Raw genomic sequence first — 16,825 nt, forward strand, 5'->3', positions numbered from 1 at the left:
TTGTGAACTGTAGGCCTACATAAGCTCCAAACAGTGACTTTTGATCACCTTAATCCCACTTAAGTCATAACTAAACTAAACAGAAATGGAATAAAGACATGTAGAGTATGCAAATATAAGTGGCATTATTAAAGTAAACACCGCAATCAAAATTACCGTTGTCCTGACATTTTATTCTACCCGTCAGATTATGTTACTAACACTCTATTTGAATGGTTCTAAGATTGGGGTTAGGGATTAGGTAGGTTAGGGCAATATTACAGCTTCATATCATACTAATCAACATTAAAATTAACACTGGTAGCAAAATCTGATGAGTAGCATAATGCGTCATCAAAATGTGCTACCAACCATCATGTAGGACTTTTCGGCATATTTTTTCGACAAGATCCACACACGTACACCGCGAAATGCAGAAGTTTTCTTCCTTCCCATTTGGCGTGCGTTTATAAATTCCACAGCACTCTCACCAGTCCTTACTCCTTATTTGCGTCTAATATCCCAGTTTCTCACGGCAGCATAAATGAAATGTTCATGAGATTAAGTGAAACTGCCGAACTGCAGTTAAAGTCAGGCATCCTACCGATTTGATTAAGAAGGGCACTTTTTTGTCAAACGGTTCACTGGTCAGGTATATATCCGTGCTAAAATATCAAGGTGAAAGTCATTATAGCTTGCGTAGAACAGTCCCAGCTCCAAACCCAACTTTGAGAATAGATTAATGGCCATATTTTTATTATCGCACGGTAAGAGTCACGCGTTAACGCCAATAACGGCCCACCACTAATATATATATTATATCCCAGTACTAAGAGAGCAAACTCTGTGTATAACACAGTTAGTGGTTCATTCCACTGTGGTGACCCCTGATTAATAAGGGATAAGCCGAAAGAAAAGGAATGAATGAATGCATTTGTTTTATGTAAACTGGTGGTTTTAGATTTTGATTTTAGTTTAGTTAGATAATCACTATATCTTTGTACAGGACAGGGATTTATTGTGTGATTGTCTTTTTATTGCAGTTATTTTTTTGTTATCCATTTAAAAACTTTTTTTTTTTTTTGCTTTAGATTAAAGATTATTAGTTTCTAGATTTAGCTTTCAGTTTGTTTAATTATAGCCTTTGTATAGAACAGAGGTCTTTAAACTGATGTCCAGTTACTGGCAGTAAGTTGCAAGAGACTGCTAAGGGATAAGTAAAAAGTCTAAACTAAACATCATACAATTAAATCTATTTTACATATTTACTATGATCAACACAATGCTTACATATACAGGCAAACCCGAAATTAATCACACCCCTGGCAAATTCTGACTTAAAGTTTTTGTTTAAATGTAAATAAAAGCTGAGCAATATATTTTTTTCCATAATGATTTGTTTTGTTAATTTGTGCTTCGTCTAAAACTCCACATTATAATCCTCCTAGTCGCTGTTATTATCTTCAGCAGCTCAAAACTCAGATGGCAGCTTCTCACTCAGGGCTGCTGTTTATGCAAATGAGGGAGAGATGGGCACTAGTGGGCGGGTCTTTTCTTCTCTGATGACACGTACAAAGGGAAAATGTCAATCAAAGTATTCCTGCAGAGTGAGTTTACCATTTTATTTACACATTGTTGTGTTTAAGCCCCTTATAAAAGTGATTTTTGTATAATAGGTCCCCTTTAATTATGACCACAACGTGCAAAATCATAGCCATAGCTCCACCAAACGCTGAGATATTTGAGAGACTCCAAGGCAGAAGACCAGACAACCAAGTGCAGACCCCAAAAGCAGTGGCTGATGTTGTTGTTGTGTGTACGCCACTCCTGTGAAAGATGAGATGACGGATTCTAACTCTGATGGATGGATACAGCAGTCATTGTACGCATCCATCTCTTCTGGCAGCGTGTCAAAGCCCACACACCGCTCTCGGTCCGTCCGAAACAATAAACCTTCACATCCAGCTTCATTGGGCCCGAGCTAAAATCAAAGCGGCCCTGACATGTCTTCTAAATCCAATCATAGGTCAATAGCTGGAATGATTGATTGGCTTCAAATCCAATTGCATCTTCCCAGTGCCTGTGCTTTGGGCCCTATTAGAGATTGGCATTGGCAGGGCCCGTCTTGGGAGTCCCGGCATCGTGGGAAGTGTCTGTCTGCCAGCTCACTTTAATTGCCTTATTATAGCAGCCAAGACTTGTGGATTGGCCAGCGCTTATTAGCCTGATTGAGGTTGGAAGATCGAACTTGAGAGAAATATGCAATATCTGCGAGAGATGTATGAAACAAACATAAAGAGCAATGCTGATAGATTAAACGGTGCAGTCATTATTTAATCGTAAAAAAGACTGATGTGGTTGTGATTTTTAAAACTACTCAAAGTTGAGTTTGCCTGGAACTGGAGGGAAAAACGAGGGCAGTTTGTTCTGGTCTTTTATCTTCAAAAAATATAAGATTATCAATTGGACTTTTGAACTCGGCTTGTGCAAGAGCAGATTATGAAGGAGCCAGAGGTTGTGTGTGAATGCTTGAAGTTTGAGACTGACGAACACGTCTGCTAATAAGTATCGGTGTTTGCTGGATGTTGAATAGGTGTGGCGTGCAAATTGATAAGACGTATGCATATCATGCCATAAACTTGCAGTATTGTCTTTCTGTGTAAGCCAGGCTGCTCTTGAAGACACAAGTTGGATTTCGGTGCATGCTGTGTCAACAAGTGAAACTGCTGCTTAGTTCACATTGCATGCAAATAACTTGTTGATGATAACATGGTATTTGAAGTTTATTTAACTTTAGCTTTTATTTACCTTTTGCATTTGCAAAAAAAAACATTTTAGAAACAGCTCTGAATAATAACACAAATTGTAAAAAGTTTTGTCTAAATAATTATGTTTGTATGTGTTTTCAGGGACATTTTGTTTTGAAAATAACATAAATAACTTAAAGATTCCCACTATACCTATTCATGGTTTCAGCTACAGTCATTCTTCCATGGCGGGCGCCATGCCAAAATTCATCCCGCCACGGCTACATTACAGCTTCTCCTTCAAAACATTTTATTTTTTTAATAGCGGGTATTAATCGCAGTAAAATGTATTAAAAGGTAAGTGAATTATAACAGCGCAAACTTTTCTGTAACCGTAGCAGTGCTGTGCGTCACTTGTTTAACTGTTTAAGGTTATGTGGTGACTGACTGAGCGACAGGTGCGTGATGCGTGAGGCCAGCAAACACGACGTATGGCCGTTTCACTTTACTTCACGACGCATTAATATCGCTCTGTAGGTCTATTGGAGACATTCATAAAAATTCCTAGCAAATCTAATCAATGCTGGAGACATACTCACTAGATAAACACACTTAATCGCACTTCCGCAGCGTTTATTTGAGAGCGCACAAGAAGATCTGCGCGCTCTTGAAGCGGCTTATTTTTGAGGGGGCGTGCAAGAAGTTTTGTGCACGAGCAGAGGAAATCGGGGCACAAGTAAAGAGATTCGCATGCTCGTAGGCTATTACATAAATGCGATCTCGACTTCTAATACCACACTCATGACATTTGTCATCGAAATAATGTCACAGGTAGTTGGTAGATCTGTGTAAAAAAGGCCTGCCGCCACAGCTGGAAAAAATCCTAGAGGAAACACTGCTATTGCATGTTAACCGTTTCCACCAACCCCGGCTCATTCTGAAAATGTACCCCTATATACATTTCTGGAGAGCGTCAAATATGTCCCAGGAGGTAGGTTTATTTGCAGTTTTTGTTTTCGCAAATCCAGAAGAGGCCGCTGTGTATGCTTTCTCAGATCTCAAATTTCTCTCGCGAGTGCCATACGCACCTGCTGTCCTCACGTTAATCCATGGCATGCTGTCCCTGGAGAGAGCCCTGAGCTCATAAGATCCTCGAGCCCAGGGCTCCCTCCCGTTTGCAAGGTGAGAGGGGAGTTTAAGCTCAGGTAGATCTGGAGAACTCCCCTGCTCTAGAAGCTAATAAACAGATAGAGATTGCTCTTAAGAGATAACTACTTACTAGGAGCATGTCTATAATGCCGACCTAGATTAGTCAAAATAATTTAAGTTGCATGTTTTTGGATTTTGGGAGAAAACCCAGGGGGAAACCCACGTGAGCATGGGGAGAACTTGTAAACTCTGCACAGAAACGTCAGCTGGCTTGGTAAGGACTAGAACCAGTTAAGTTCTTGCTATGAGGCAACAGTGCTAACCACTGGGCCACCGTGCCACCCACCTAGGAAAGAAGGAGGATTAGAGGTGGAAGAGGGGATTCTTCAAAACGAAGATGGCTGTAATATTGAATTCAGGGTATTTATAGTGGCTTAGTAATCATCTGATTGGTGTATCATAAGTTGAATAATGCGGGACCGGCCGCAAACAATCATAAGCACGTGATCCTCTCGAAATTAGTTTATAAATAAACTTCACTTATATATTTTATGTACAGCTGAAATCAAAATTGTTAGCCTTCTTGTATATTTTTGTCCCCAATTTCACATAAATGGAAAGAATATTTTATCTTTGCGATGATAACAGTATTTCAAGACACTAGAATTCAGCTTAAAGGTGACATTTAAAGGCTTAACTAGGTTATATAGGGTAAAGTTAAGGTAATTAAGCAAGTCATTGTATAACAGTGGTTTGATCTGGAGACAATCCAAAACAATTATTGCTTAAGGGGGCTAATAATATTGACCTTAAAATGCTTTTAAAATTCTAGCCGAAATAAAACAAATAGGGAAATAGGAAATAGTGTGAAAATTTCCTTTCTCTGATTAACATCACTTTGGAAATATTTGAAAAAGAAACAAAAAATACCTGGACGGTGAATAATTTATACTTCAACTGTATATAATTTCAGTTTAATGAAAATTAGATGGAAAATGCTTGAAATGTACCCGCAGTTCTTAAATGAATTGTTTACAAAATAACACACGATTAATGCACTGGAGCTTAAAACACATGTGGAACTCACCAGGATGAAAAAGGGTGCAAGTTTAAGTGTTAATGGTTAACACGGGCTGGTCCGATCGCTGGGTTTCTTGGCCTGTATTAACAGCTGTAAAGATAAGCAGTGTTCAGAGTTTGGAGTCCAGAGGCTGCCACAGAAGAGAAGGATGAAACCAGCAGGTGCTCAGTTACTTCAGCCGGAGCCCGAAAGAAGAGCAGAAGCTAAGAAAGATACCTGCTGAGCATATGAGGGTAAGAATGAGACTCAAATTAGCATTTAACATACAGTTCATAAGAGAGTCATAGAAAATAGCTGTGTTTACATAAATACTGAATACATATAAATATAGCATATATATTTAGATATTTAACATGCATTTTGATTTATTAAAAAACTTAAATTATGTTTCAGTAGGAATAATTTAAAATTGAAGTATTGAAAAGTGTTGCAATGGAACAATTAATAAATTGTTTATAACCATTAAAATATATTTGTTTTTTTATATTCTTGATTATAATTTTATCATAATAATTTTAAGTAATTATAATATAATTAATTTTAATATAATTAATATAATAATAGGTAATTAAAATATAATTAATTCATATTTTAAGCAAAACAAGGCATAACAATAATTTGCATTACTTTAACCTGCTATAAAATTACATCTGTATATGTAAAATAGATGTTTAACTTTTTACTGTGCAACATTTATAGTTAACAAAAGCAATTAATTCCTTAAAAAAAGAAAAAAAAAACATAAAACATTGATTTTATATGTATTTATTTTATCTTATTTACTGTAATACATTTATTTTATTTCAACAAGTGCCCAAGGCAGCATTTATTTTCATTTATGCTGGTTTGTTAATAAAATGAATAACTAAATAAATCTACAGGCATTTAAAACCCCATTTAAATATATACAAAACAAAATTACTCTGGAGATAATTTAACAAAATAACTTGATCTAACAAAAAAAATGATAACGGTCCAAAATTAATCAAATTTTTATAGTAAATAATAATCATATAGTAAATTAAATAGTTAATAATTAAAATAATAATAATAATTCAAGAGAAAAAAAAATGTATACCTTTTTGATAATTTTTTAGTTTGCAATAGTTTTTCCAATATTTTGCATGAATTTAAATGTATTTTCTTTATATTTCTAAAATTTTTGGAGACTAAAATAATATTTTTTCTAAATTTATTCATTAAATAAATCTGTTTTGTTCAAATGTGCCAAAATATATTACCTATATTCACTGAGAAATTGATAAATATATACTTTATTTATCCGAATATTCAATATTAAAAACGTGCAAATCTTAGCACCTGACCATGCTGTGAATAAGTGGATTCTAAAGCATTTATTTTGCAATGACGTGACGAAAACACACTTCCCGTCAACACGTTCACTGTTTGTGATGTTAGATCAGATCAGATCAGCTCTCACCTCGCCTGCAACAGTTGTCCAGACAGGAGAGCGCATCAGGCAGAACGGCTGACAGCGCATTAGCGCAGCTCTCACAGCGTTAGACAGGCACATGAGCCAAATCCAATAGAGTCTGAGCTCCAGCAGACAGCCTAAAAGGTTTGTTGCAGCGCTGTGAAATGAACAGATCAACAGAAGCACTGTAATTATCCAGCAATTAACGAGCCAGGTCTCAGCAACACGATACAGATGCTCAGAGTACACAAACAGCGAAAGGGGGATCGCAGGAGATGAAGGTGTAAAGACAGAATTACAGACAAGAGTACAAGAACTGAGAGAGTGTGTGTGTGTCAGGTTAGACTCGTGGAAATGCAAAGGATAGAGTTTGGAAACATGGAAAAATCCTAAAGGAGAACTCTTTAACACATCACTATTTATTCTATACAGTAATGATAATGTATTAAGAGCAAAGGGAGACCAAAAGCTGTCAGATGTGTCCTTTAAATCTCAACTTTGCATGTACTGTATTGAGCTCTAAAATTAACGTGGATATCATACCTCTTATCATTTGTGCTTGATGGGAAAATACGGATATGGCATACATGTACTGTATCTGAGCATTGCAAAGCTGTAGAAGAGAGTGCTTTATAATGCACCCTTCAATTTATTACATTGATTTCTAGGATCAGGGTTGTTAATGTTAACCAAAACTATTAGAAGGTATTTTAATTAATATAAAAAAATAAAAACTTGCATAAAATGACCAATATATATACAATTATTATTTTTTTTTATTTTAACAAATTTTTTTTTGGAAAGGAAACCCACACCAACACAAGGGAGAACATGCAAACTCCACACAGAAATGCCAACTGACCCAGCTGGAACGCGGACCAGCAACTTTCTTGCTGTGAGGCAACAGCGATACCCTCTGCGCCACTGCGCCGCCCTAACCTAATTGTAATAAAATAAAAAATAAAAAACAAATCAAATAAATAACATGGATAAATAAATAAAATAAAATGTAAAAAAATTATTACAACAAGCAAGACTGACACATTTAAAAATAATATTAAATTGTGATATTTTGAAATTGTAAATTAAAAAAATGTAAAAAAAAAAAAATTAAAACAACAAATGTATATAATAATAATAAAAAATCTTAATAAAAGTATTAAAATTAAAAAACTTAACCAAAAAATAAATAAAAATGTATGTAAATAAAAAACATTTAAAAAAATAATAATTTAAACTAAACTTATTTTTTTTACTAAAATTAAACTAAAACTTCAGTTAATATTGATTTATATATTATTAAAAAAAATTTAATGTGAATTGATTCTGGGGTGGAACGTTGGCTCAGTGGTTGGCACTGTTGCTTCACAGCAAGAAGGTCGCTGGTTTGAGTCCGAGCTGGGAAATTAGGCAAGCTAAATTGGCCGTAGTGTGTGAATGAGTGTGTGTGTGAATGAGAATGTATGGGTGTTTCCCAGAACTGTTGCGGCTGGAAGGGCATCCGCAGCGTAAAACATATGGTGGAACAGTTATAATAAAGAATAAAGGGACTAAGCCAAAGGAAAATGAATGAATGAATGAATGAATGAATGAATGAATGAATGAATGAATGAATGAAGGAATGAATGAATGAAGGAATGAATGAATGAATGAATGAATGAAGGAATGAATGAATGAAGGAATGAATGGATGATTCTAACTAGTTCATCATTAAAGGAAAAAAGTCCTCAAACTAAAAAGACAAAAAGGCCAACTAAAGTAACTCCAGGGCTTTTCTGGGCTCTAGAGGTGCTTTTCTGTGTCTTTAGCGGGAGCAATCACTCCTCCGACACATTAATAATTAATCCCAGGGACTAGTTAATTATTTATGTTAATTGCTGATTTAAGTTTCCTTCCCCAAACACAGAAACACAGAGGGGTGGCAGAACAACAGGAGTTAAGGTCAAACAATCAGACACTTTACTCAATCTGTTTAACCCTGCTTTGTTAGCTGCCATTGACTGTGTCACAAGGGACATCGACGGATACCGATGCAGAAGCGTTAAAGATGCACATTCTGCTTTATCCCGTTTATAATTAATGGAATTAGTCAAATCTGACTTTTTTGTCTTGTTTTTGCAGCGAACAGAGAAGCTGAAAGGAGAAAGGTCTGACCTCTTGCTCTCAGTAACAAGGATTCATCCTGTTGTGGTACTCAAATCCAACAGGGAATCTCTGTTACTGGGGTTAAGGTTCAGAAATTCGCTTTGCGGGGGGCTGAAGATGCCGGAGACACCTTGAAATCAAGGCTAATGACATAGAAAAATGCTGAATAAACATTGTTAACATGCATTGACTTCCTATTAATCGACCTGTCCATTGAGAGTCCAAAGCTCAAATTGGCTTTCGCATATAATTAGCAGTAATCTATTTGTTTTTAAGACAATGTGCAAAGCTTCTGTCTATATAGTAAGACATGCACAACAATATCAAAGACAAAACAGTTTTTTAATATTTCATCCAATGCTTGGAAATGTTGAGATTCTCATAAAAACAAAACCCAAATGACACACATTTAAGTTATATTATTATGATATATATATATATATATATATATATATATATATATTTGCATCTACAGATTAGTATTTAGATTTATATATCAAAAAACATAAAACTTTTACATTATAACATTTTAAATATAGATCAAGTAAACAATACATGTGTGTAAAAGCCATAGGACAAAGTCAAAGTCAGCTTTATTGTCAATTCAGCCACATGCACAGGACACAGAGAATCAAAATTGTGTTACTCTCAGAGCCTAGGTACATAACAAATAATATTATAAATACAATTACACATATAATCTAAAAAATATAAGTAAAAATAAAAATTCATTAATTTTTCATTTATTCATTCATTTATTTTCTTGTCGGATTAGTCCCTTTATTAATCCAGGGTCGCCACAGCGGAATGAACCGCCAACTCATCCAGCAAGTTTTTACGCAGCGGATGCCCTTCCAGCCGCAACCCATTTCTGGGAAACATCCACACACACATTCACACACACACACACACACTACAGACAATTTAGCCTACCCAATTCACCTGTACCGCATGTCTTTGGACTGTGGAGGAAACCGGAGCACCCGGAGGAAACCCACGCAAACGCAGGGAGAACATGCAAACTCCACACAGAAACGCCAACAGAGCCGAGGCTCGAACCAGCGACCTTCTTGCTGTGAGGCGACAGCACTACCTACTGCACCACTGCTTGACCCAATAAAAATTATATACAATACAATAAAAAAAAATTATATTAAATATTAATAATATTTAAAATGAAAAAAATATATATATATTTGCATCTACAGATTAGAAATTTTATTTATATATTAAAACATTTACGTTCCTCAAAATCTGTGTTTTTTTACATAAAGTTGAAGACAGAATTATTAAACCTTTTGTTAAATTTGTATTTTATCTAATATTTTATCTAATATTTTATCTAATATATTGCTGTTACTGCAGAAAACATTTATTATTATTATTATTAATTATTTTAATTATTAATTAATTATTTTATCATTAAACATGATTTATTGACTCATTTATTTGTCTTTGCCATGATGACAGTAAATTATATTTTTATATTTTTAATAATTAATTTATTAATATTATTATTATTATTATTATTATTAATATAAGGAAATAAGAGTAAATTATACTAGGGAATAATGTAAAAAAATCCTTGCTGTGTTAAACATCACTTAGGAAATATTTTAAAAAGTATTCAAATATTACATGAGCATATTATTTTATTATCAAACAATAAATATTTACTCTTACTTATTATTTACAAATATTCAGATTAAATGCATCACATTTTACTGTTTTGTTCCTATCTACACATACTCCTGTCTTTTTATCATACTTACAAGCTTTTTGCACTATATACTGTTTGCATCTGCACAACTCTGGTTTGCACTTTTCGCCATGTGCCCTTATATGTAATTGTATTGTATATAATTTTTATTTTTACTTATCTTTTTTGTAATTGTATTAATAATATTTTTTGTTATGCACCTAGGGTCTGAGCGTATTTCAATTCTGTGTATCCTGTACATGTGGCTGAATTAACAATAAAGCTGACTTTACATTTTCTGTTACAGACTCATTTCTCTATATATTATCTCTTATACATGATATTATTATCTATTATGAAAATGCCAATAAAAGTCACTTTGTTAAACTGTAGAGTTAAATTTTCAACATCAATAAAGTGGACCGAGCAGAGATCAACATCCCATAATGTAACTCACATCTGTAATTACAAAATATAGAAACAGTTAATTAGCAGATACGTTTACAGTATACATATATGGTGTTTTGACTTTTGCTCGATTTAATTGTGTGGGAAAATCATTGGGAAAATGTATTTGTTTACCAGGTTTCCACTGCATTGTCTTTTCAGATCCCTATTTAAAGCATCCCATTTGCCCCTTCCTTAGTTTCACCCCGCTAAATACTGGACAGGATCGGCCCAGGAGAGGCTGAGAGATGGGGACCCGTGTTGTTTACCTGTCATGGCTGCTCGGCCTCTGCTCTTCATCATTTCTCCCTGGGGTCTTCCCATCTCCCCCGCTGGTCCCGTTCCACTTGCTACTTCTCAAACTAGCAAGGGGTCTCCAGAGGCTCTCAATTAACTAGCTAGTCAGCACACTAGATGCCAGAGCAGTGCTGCGGAAAGCAACAGAAGTAGGATATTAAACAGACTGCAAACATTGAACACTTCTCTCCCTCAAGGGTGATGGTAGTGGGAAATAATTATTCACAGTTCAGCTCCGTAAAGCATATGTAAATATGTTGGTGCTGTGAAACTATAGGGGCATGCTTGATTCTGATTGGCTGATGAATGTTCTAAACATTATTAAATGCAGAGTTAAAAGTAGTTCCGGCAAGTTTTGAGCGCATTTGAGCTTCATATCGCTAAGCTGAATGATTTGAGTTACTTCACAGCTACAGCAGTTTAAAATCACACCAAAACACAAGAGAGGAATTTGAGTGAGAGGTGTGAGAAACTAGAGCTACACACAGGAGCAGTTTGAGGACAAAACACCTGACAAATGTCTGAAATACAACATCTGAACAGTGGATGAATCTTTAATTGTGATTAACCTTTTGACATTGTTTTAACATGTTTGGGCTGGATGTGTGTTCATATACATATAACAACAAATGAAGTAAACATATTAATTAAAAGACATGACATTTAAGTCAAGTCGAACTATTGTCATTTCGCTACACATAAAGTGGAATGAAATGTCGTGTCTCGCAGGAATACGGTGCTACATAACTAAATATAATCATAAATATGAACATAACACTGGATGTAAGAGCTATTTTAAATACATTGTCACACACTATAGACACTTAAACAATGCGAAAAACCTAACGCCCCATTCACAGCGTCAACTCTTGACTGAAGGCGTGTCTGAAGTTGGGGCTGAAGCGATCGTCATAGAATCGTGAGCCAATGAAATTCAGTCAGCAATAGGCCACTGTCTAGCTGGCGTATTTGCATACAGCAATCTGATTGGCTGACGCTTCCATCGGCGCTTGAAATGTTGAGCAAGTCCCAACTTCTGCAGCGAGCAACGCCTCTGAAGCAGCGCCGACGGATCCACAATGCAGTTCGGCAACGCCTGACATCACCCATTCAAAGTGAATGGGAAGCGTTGACAGAAAAGACAGAAATAAATTTTGTGAGATATTGTGCAAAAGATGTATTTAAGGTTGAAAAAAACAGTAGTGCAACATAATTGTGTGGTACATTCACTGGTAAACATTGTTTTCTTTATTGAGTCCTTATAAGATGGAATTTAAGGGTGCTTTCACACCTACACTTTTGTTTCGGAACGTATCTCGTTTGCCCAGTTAGCGCGGTTTGATTGGCATATGTGAACAGGGCAATCGCGCTCTGTTCCGCGCCAAAGTAATCGCTCCGAGATCGCTTGAATGAGGTGGTCTCGGCTCGATTGAAACGAACCCTGGAGCGGTTCGATTGCAGTGAGAAAGCGATCCTATCCGAGCGCGGTTATACCACAGTGTTTTATGGATATGTAACAGGCTTACGGCTATATGAAGAGAGAATTATGAGTAGGGCGGGAAGTTTCACGAGTCTCCGGATGCCCGCAAACGAGTGATGATCTCCCGGTAATCTCGCGTCTCCCTCCCGGTCCTCAAATAGGCATCGTCGCGCACCCTTCTCCCCACCGTGTCTCTCCTCAGACACGTCACGCGCGCACACTCTGTCAATCACCACCAAACCACCACCTCTCCTGACAGCTGAGCGGGACTCTGCAAAATAAACCCTGACACTCTGACCAATGGGAGGAGAGTTTACTCACACGTGACTTGTTTTAGCTCTTTTGGTCCGTTTAGAAACTTTGCCATGTGAAAGCGAACGGCACCAAGAACAAAGAGCAACAATGTAACAGTTTTAATCTCTGTTTCGGAACAACTGAATCGATTCACAGGTGTGAAAGCACCCTAAGGCTGCTTTCATTCTCTCTTGATTGCAAATTAAAACTAAAACCATTTTAGTATAAAATTCATTCATTCATTCATTTTCGGCTTAGTCCCTTTATTAATCCGGAGTGGCCACAGCGGAATGAACCGCCAACTTATCCAGCACAGATGCCCTTCAAGCTGAAAACTATCCCTGGGAAATAATGTAAAATTCAATTCAGCATTTTAAAATTAACTATAAAAATATCTGAAATATGTAAATAAAAAAATATATAGTTAAAATGATTGATAATTAAAACTAAAATTATTTCCAATTTTGATTGCAAAATTTAATTCAGCATTTTAAAATTAAAAATAAAATATATGAAATATGTCAATTAAAAAGTAGTAAAAACTTAAAAATAAAATAGATTGTTAAATAAAACTAAAATTATTTCTAATTTTGATAAAAAAAAATTGTATTCAACATCTTAAGATAAGCAGCGATCAGAAATATGAAATATGTAAATAAAAATGTAGTAAAAATTTAAAAAATTAAAAATACATTTCCGATTTTGATTACAAAGTGCAATCCATAATTTTGAGATTAACAATAAAAATTTATGTAATATGTACAGGAAAATATAGTTAATAATTAAAAAATAAATAATTGTATGATAATTAATATTATTTCCAATTTAAATCAGCATTTTAAATTTTGCAATAAAATATTTAAAATAAATAAATTAAACAAAAATTAAAACCGACTACTAAGTAAAATTATTTCCAGTTTTAATTATAAAATTATATCCACAATTTTAGAATAGCATAAAAAACATATATAAAATACAGAAATGAAAACAGTATCAGCGCATTCTTTCAGACACTGCTGCAGCAAAGTGTGCTGCCATTCATTCACCCTTTCCTCACCCAAAATGCATCACTTCTGCCCTGACCGACCCATCTGTCAATGCCGGACCCCATCCTCTGTGCCAACTCGGAGAAATTCAGGAGCCGGGACACTAGCAGAAAGACAGAGAGAAGGTAAGAAAGAGATGGCAGTAATTTCATTCTGCATCTTTCTGCTGCTCCATGTTGACTTTTATTAGAGAATCAATATTGTGGGAGTTGCAGCAGATGCATGAGATGGAGAAGGCCTGTAATCACAGATGAAGCGTATCGGCTGTCACTGTCAAAACCCACCCCAGAGTTTGACACACGCAGCCTGACTGACCAAAACACTGACCCCGGCAGCCCAAGATGGAGGAGAATTTTTTTTTTCAGTCATTTTTCATGCACAAAAACAGACACAGCCAAGAAAGCATGCGAATGTCAACCTTACCATGGAAAAAAATTAGTTTTCACCAAAATAGCAGATCGGACCATATTTCAGATCAGCAAAAAAGGAAGGAAACAAATGTCATCATCTGCTTTACATTTATTACAAAAACAGTTCTGCAAGAAACTTTAGCTTTTAACAAATACAACTTAAAATCTGTAATTTTATTTAAAAAATCAAGAAATAAACAGCTAAATTTTAAAGAAGTTAAATATTCAATACTTTGAAAAAGGATCTTCGCTTCTCTTGCTGATAATAAAAGTATAAATATAACATTATAATGTTGTACAACACATATTTGTGTTTTAGTCAAATTTTCAATTAATGATTCAATAATTCACTCATAAAACTTTGTTTCATTACTAGGTGTATATTTTTTGAAGAACTATTCAGTGACATATTTTTGATGGTTGTTTGTCGCCACCTATTGGATAAACAATGTTACTGCTACAACATCCAACAACCATAAGCATCAGTGACCTAGAATGAACACACTAAACTACACTATTTTGTAACATTATAGATTATAAAAAATCTACAATTTACAGTATCTAGTTGCAGAGCATGTAGAGCGTGATGTCCCTGTGAGTGGTGGGGTTAGGTGTATGCATTAAAATCATGGAGTTCAAGCTTGCATGTGCACCGGTCTGCAGCCAGAACCTTCTGTATTTCTGACAAAAATGAGACAAAGATGATGTTTGCATTGATGCATTTAATGGATGCATTTTTCCATTCAAAGAGGATTCTATGTGGCTTTTTATAATGCAAGTGGGTAATGAAACTTAAAGTGATAGTTCAGCCAAAAGTTGTACTCATTTACACATAGTGGTTCTAAACTTGTACAAATGTATTTCTTCTGTTAAACACAAAAGAAGATATTCTGAAGAATGTTGGAAGCCAGCAACCATTGACAACCATAATAGGAATGAAAAATACTGGCATATATGAAAGTAGTACTTTTTTTTTACTTCTGTTCATTATTTTATTAACTATTCAGTGTTTTTTTCTCTACATTTTAGTAGCATGATCCTTTAATGTTTTTTTAATGTAAAGTTATTTTCGAAGGCTTAGTGGTTAGCACTTTTGCCTCACAGCAAGAAGGTCACAGGTTCGAGTCCCGGCTGGGTCAGTCGGCATGTTCTCCTCGTGTTGGCGTGGGTTTTCTCCGGGTGCTCCGGTTTCCCCCACAGTGCTAACACATGCGCTATAGGGGAATTGATTAACTAAACTGGCTGTAGTCTATGAGTGTGTATGGACGTTTCCCAGTACTGGGTTGCAGTTGGAAGGACATCTGCTGTGTAAAACATATGCTTGATAAGTTGGCGGTTCATTCCGCTGTGGCGATCCCTGATGAATAAAGGGACTAAGCCGAAGGAAAATTAATGAATTAATGTAATGTTCGTGTTCACATCATATACATTTTAAAAACATTAGTATAAGTTTTTAACTAAAAAAAAAAAAAAACATTTTAAATGTTGAGAATACATTCAGACGAGGTTGTCATACGAGGGAACGTTTAAGACTTTTAAATAACAAATAGTTTTCGTTTGTTCATTTTAAACTTACTTACCTAGATAATTATTATGATTATTTTTAAAGAAAAAATAGCTTCATATTTTTCTATTTTCTGTGCGAAAGGTTTTTTCAGCAAACGTTATTTTATTTTATTTTTTTTACCGTTGAGGATGTTATACGTTAATCATCCGCTAATAATCGTGGTGGATAATTTTTTTTATGGTGTAAAAGCACAAGTACTTATATGTCTCGTTTGGTTCTGCTCAGAATGTGAAATTATAAATGGAAATTGTCGTCTTTGAAGGGTTAATTTCTTTTTAGACTAACTTGAGACGCAGTCATGTCGCCTCACGCCGCTAACGCTTAATATAGCCATATCAAAGCCTCTAAGTTTTAAAACACAAACTATGTAAATGTTATTTGTAAACCTACAATAATGTGACAAATAATACTAATAACGTTACTTACACTGTGTCGATCGTCGAGCTGTTAACAGTAAATTTTCTAGCTGTTTGCGGATGCTGTGATAAATACCACTATGATAAATATTGAGGACGAGCTTCCGGTTGCCGCCATAACTGAATTAAAAAACAACGTGAACTACTTTAATCACATAATAATAAAATTGTAATAGATTATAATTACTACATGCGTATAAATGTCTGTATAATGTATATACATTTTAAATTGCAATGTTTGTAGTAATTGTTTGATCCTCTATAACAAGTCTACACTAAATACAACATTATAATAGCCTAAAATAAACTAGGATCTATAGATTTTATACCCATAGGCTGTGATTTCTAGTCTTAAAAAGTAATAATAAATCATAAAAAGTCACAATTCCCAGCTGAAAAAACAGCATATGCTGGTAAGGTATGTTTTGGTGCTGGTATGCTGGTCATGCTTGTCTCAATGTTGGTCTTGCTGGTCTCAATGCTCATTTTGCTGGTCTTAATGCTGGTTTTGCTGGTCTCAATGCTCGTTTTGCTGGTCTCAATGCTGGTTTTTCTGGCCTCAGTGCTGCTCTGCTCCTGATTTCTATTGAAACCAGCAAGACCAACATTGAGACCAGCAAAACCAGCATTGAG

The 16,825-nt window shown here is 35.2% G+C and overlaps 1 protein-coding gene and 1 non-coding gene across 2 annotated transcripts in view; one reads left to right on the forward strand and one right to left on the reverse strand.

Moving 5' to 3' along the window:
* runx1 (RUNX family transcription factor 1) overlaps positions 1-16,333 on the reverse strand; it is a 224,006-nt gene extending 207,673 nt beyond the window's left edge. Inside the window, exons 1-5 of the mRNA XM_073948887.1 lie at positions 16,203-16,333; positions 13,800-13,902; positions 10,952-11,110; positions 6,398-6,548; positions 4,963-5,172 (exon numbers count right to left, since the gene is read on the reverse strand). The gene's annotated coding sequence lies outside the window, so the exon portion shown is untranslated. The remainder of the gene's footprint in view (positions 1-4,962; positions 5,173-6,397; positions 6,549-10,951; positions 11,111-13,799; positions 13,903-16,202) is intronic.
* Positions 8,545-8,625, forward strand: mir459 (microRNA 459). Its single transcript, NR_039328.1, has one exon. It is a non-coding gene; the product is annotated as a microRNA 459 (primary transcript).
* Positions 16,334-16,825: the final 492 nt, after the last annotated feature.

Source organism: Danio rerio, chromosome 1 (genome assembly GCF_049306965.1).
Source record: "Danio rerio strain Tuebingen ecotype United States chromosome 1, GRCz12tu, whole genome shotgun sequence".
Classification (NCBI taxonomy): Eukaryota; Metazoa; Chordata; class Actinopteri; order Cypriniformes; family Danionidae; genus Danio; species Danio rerio.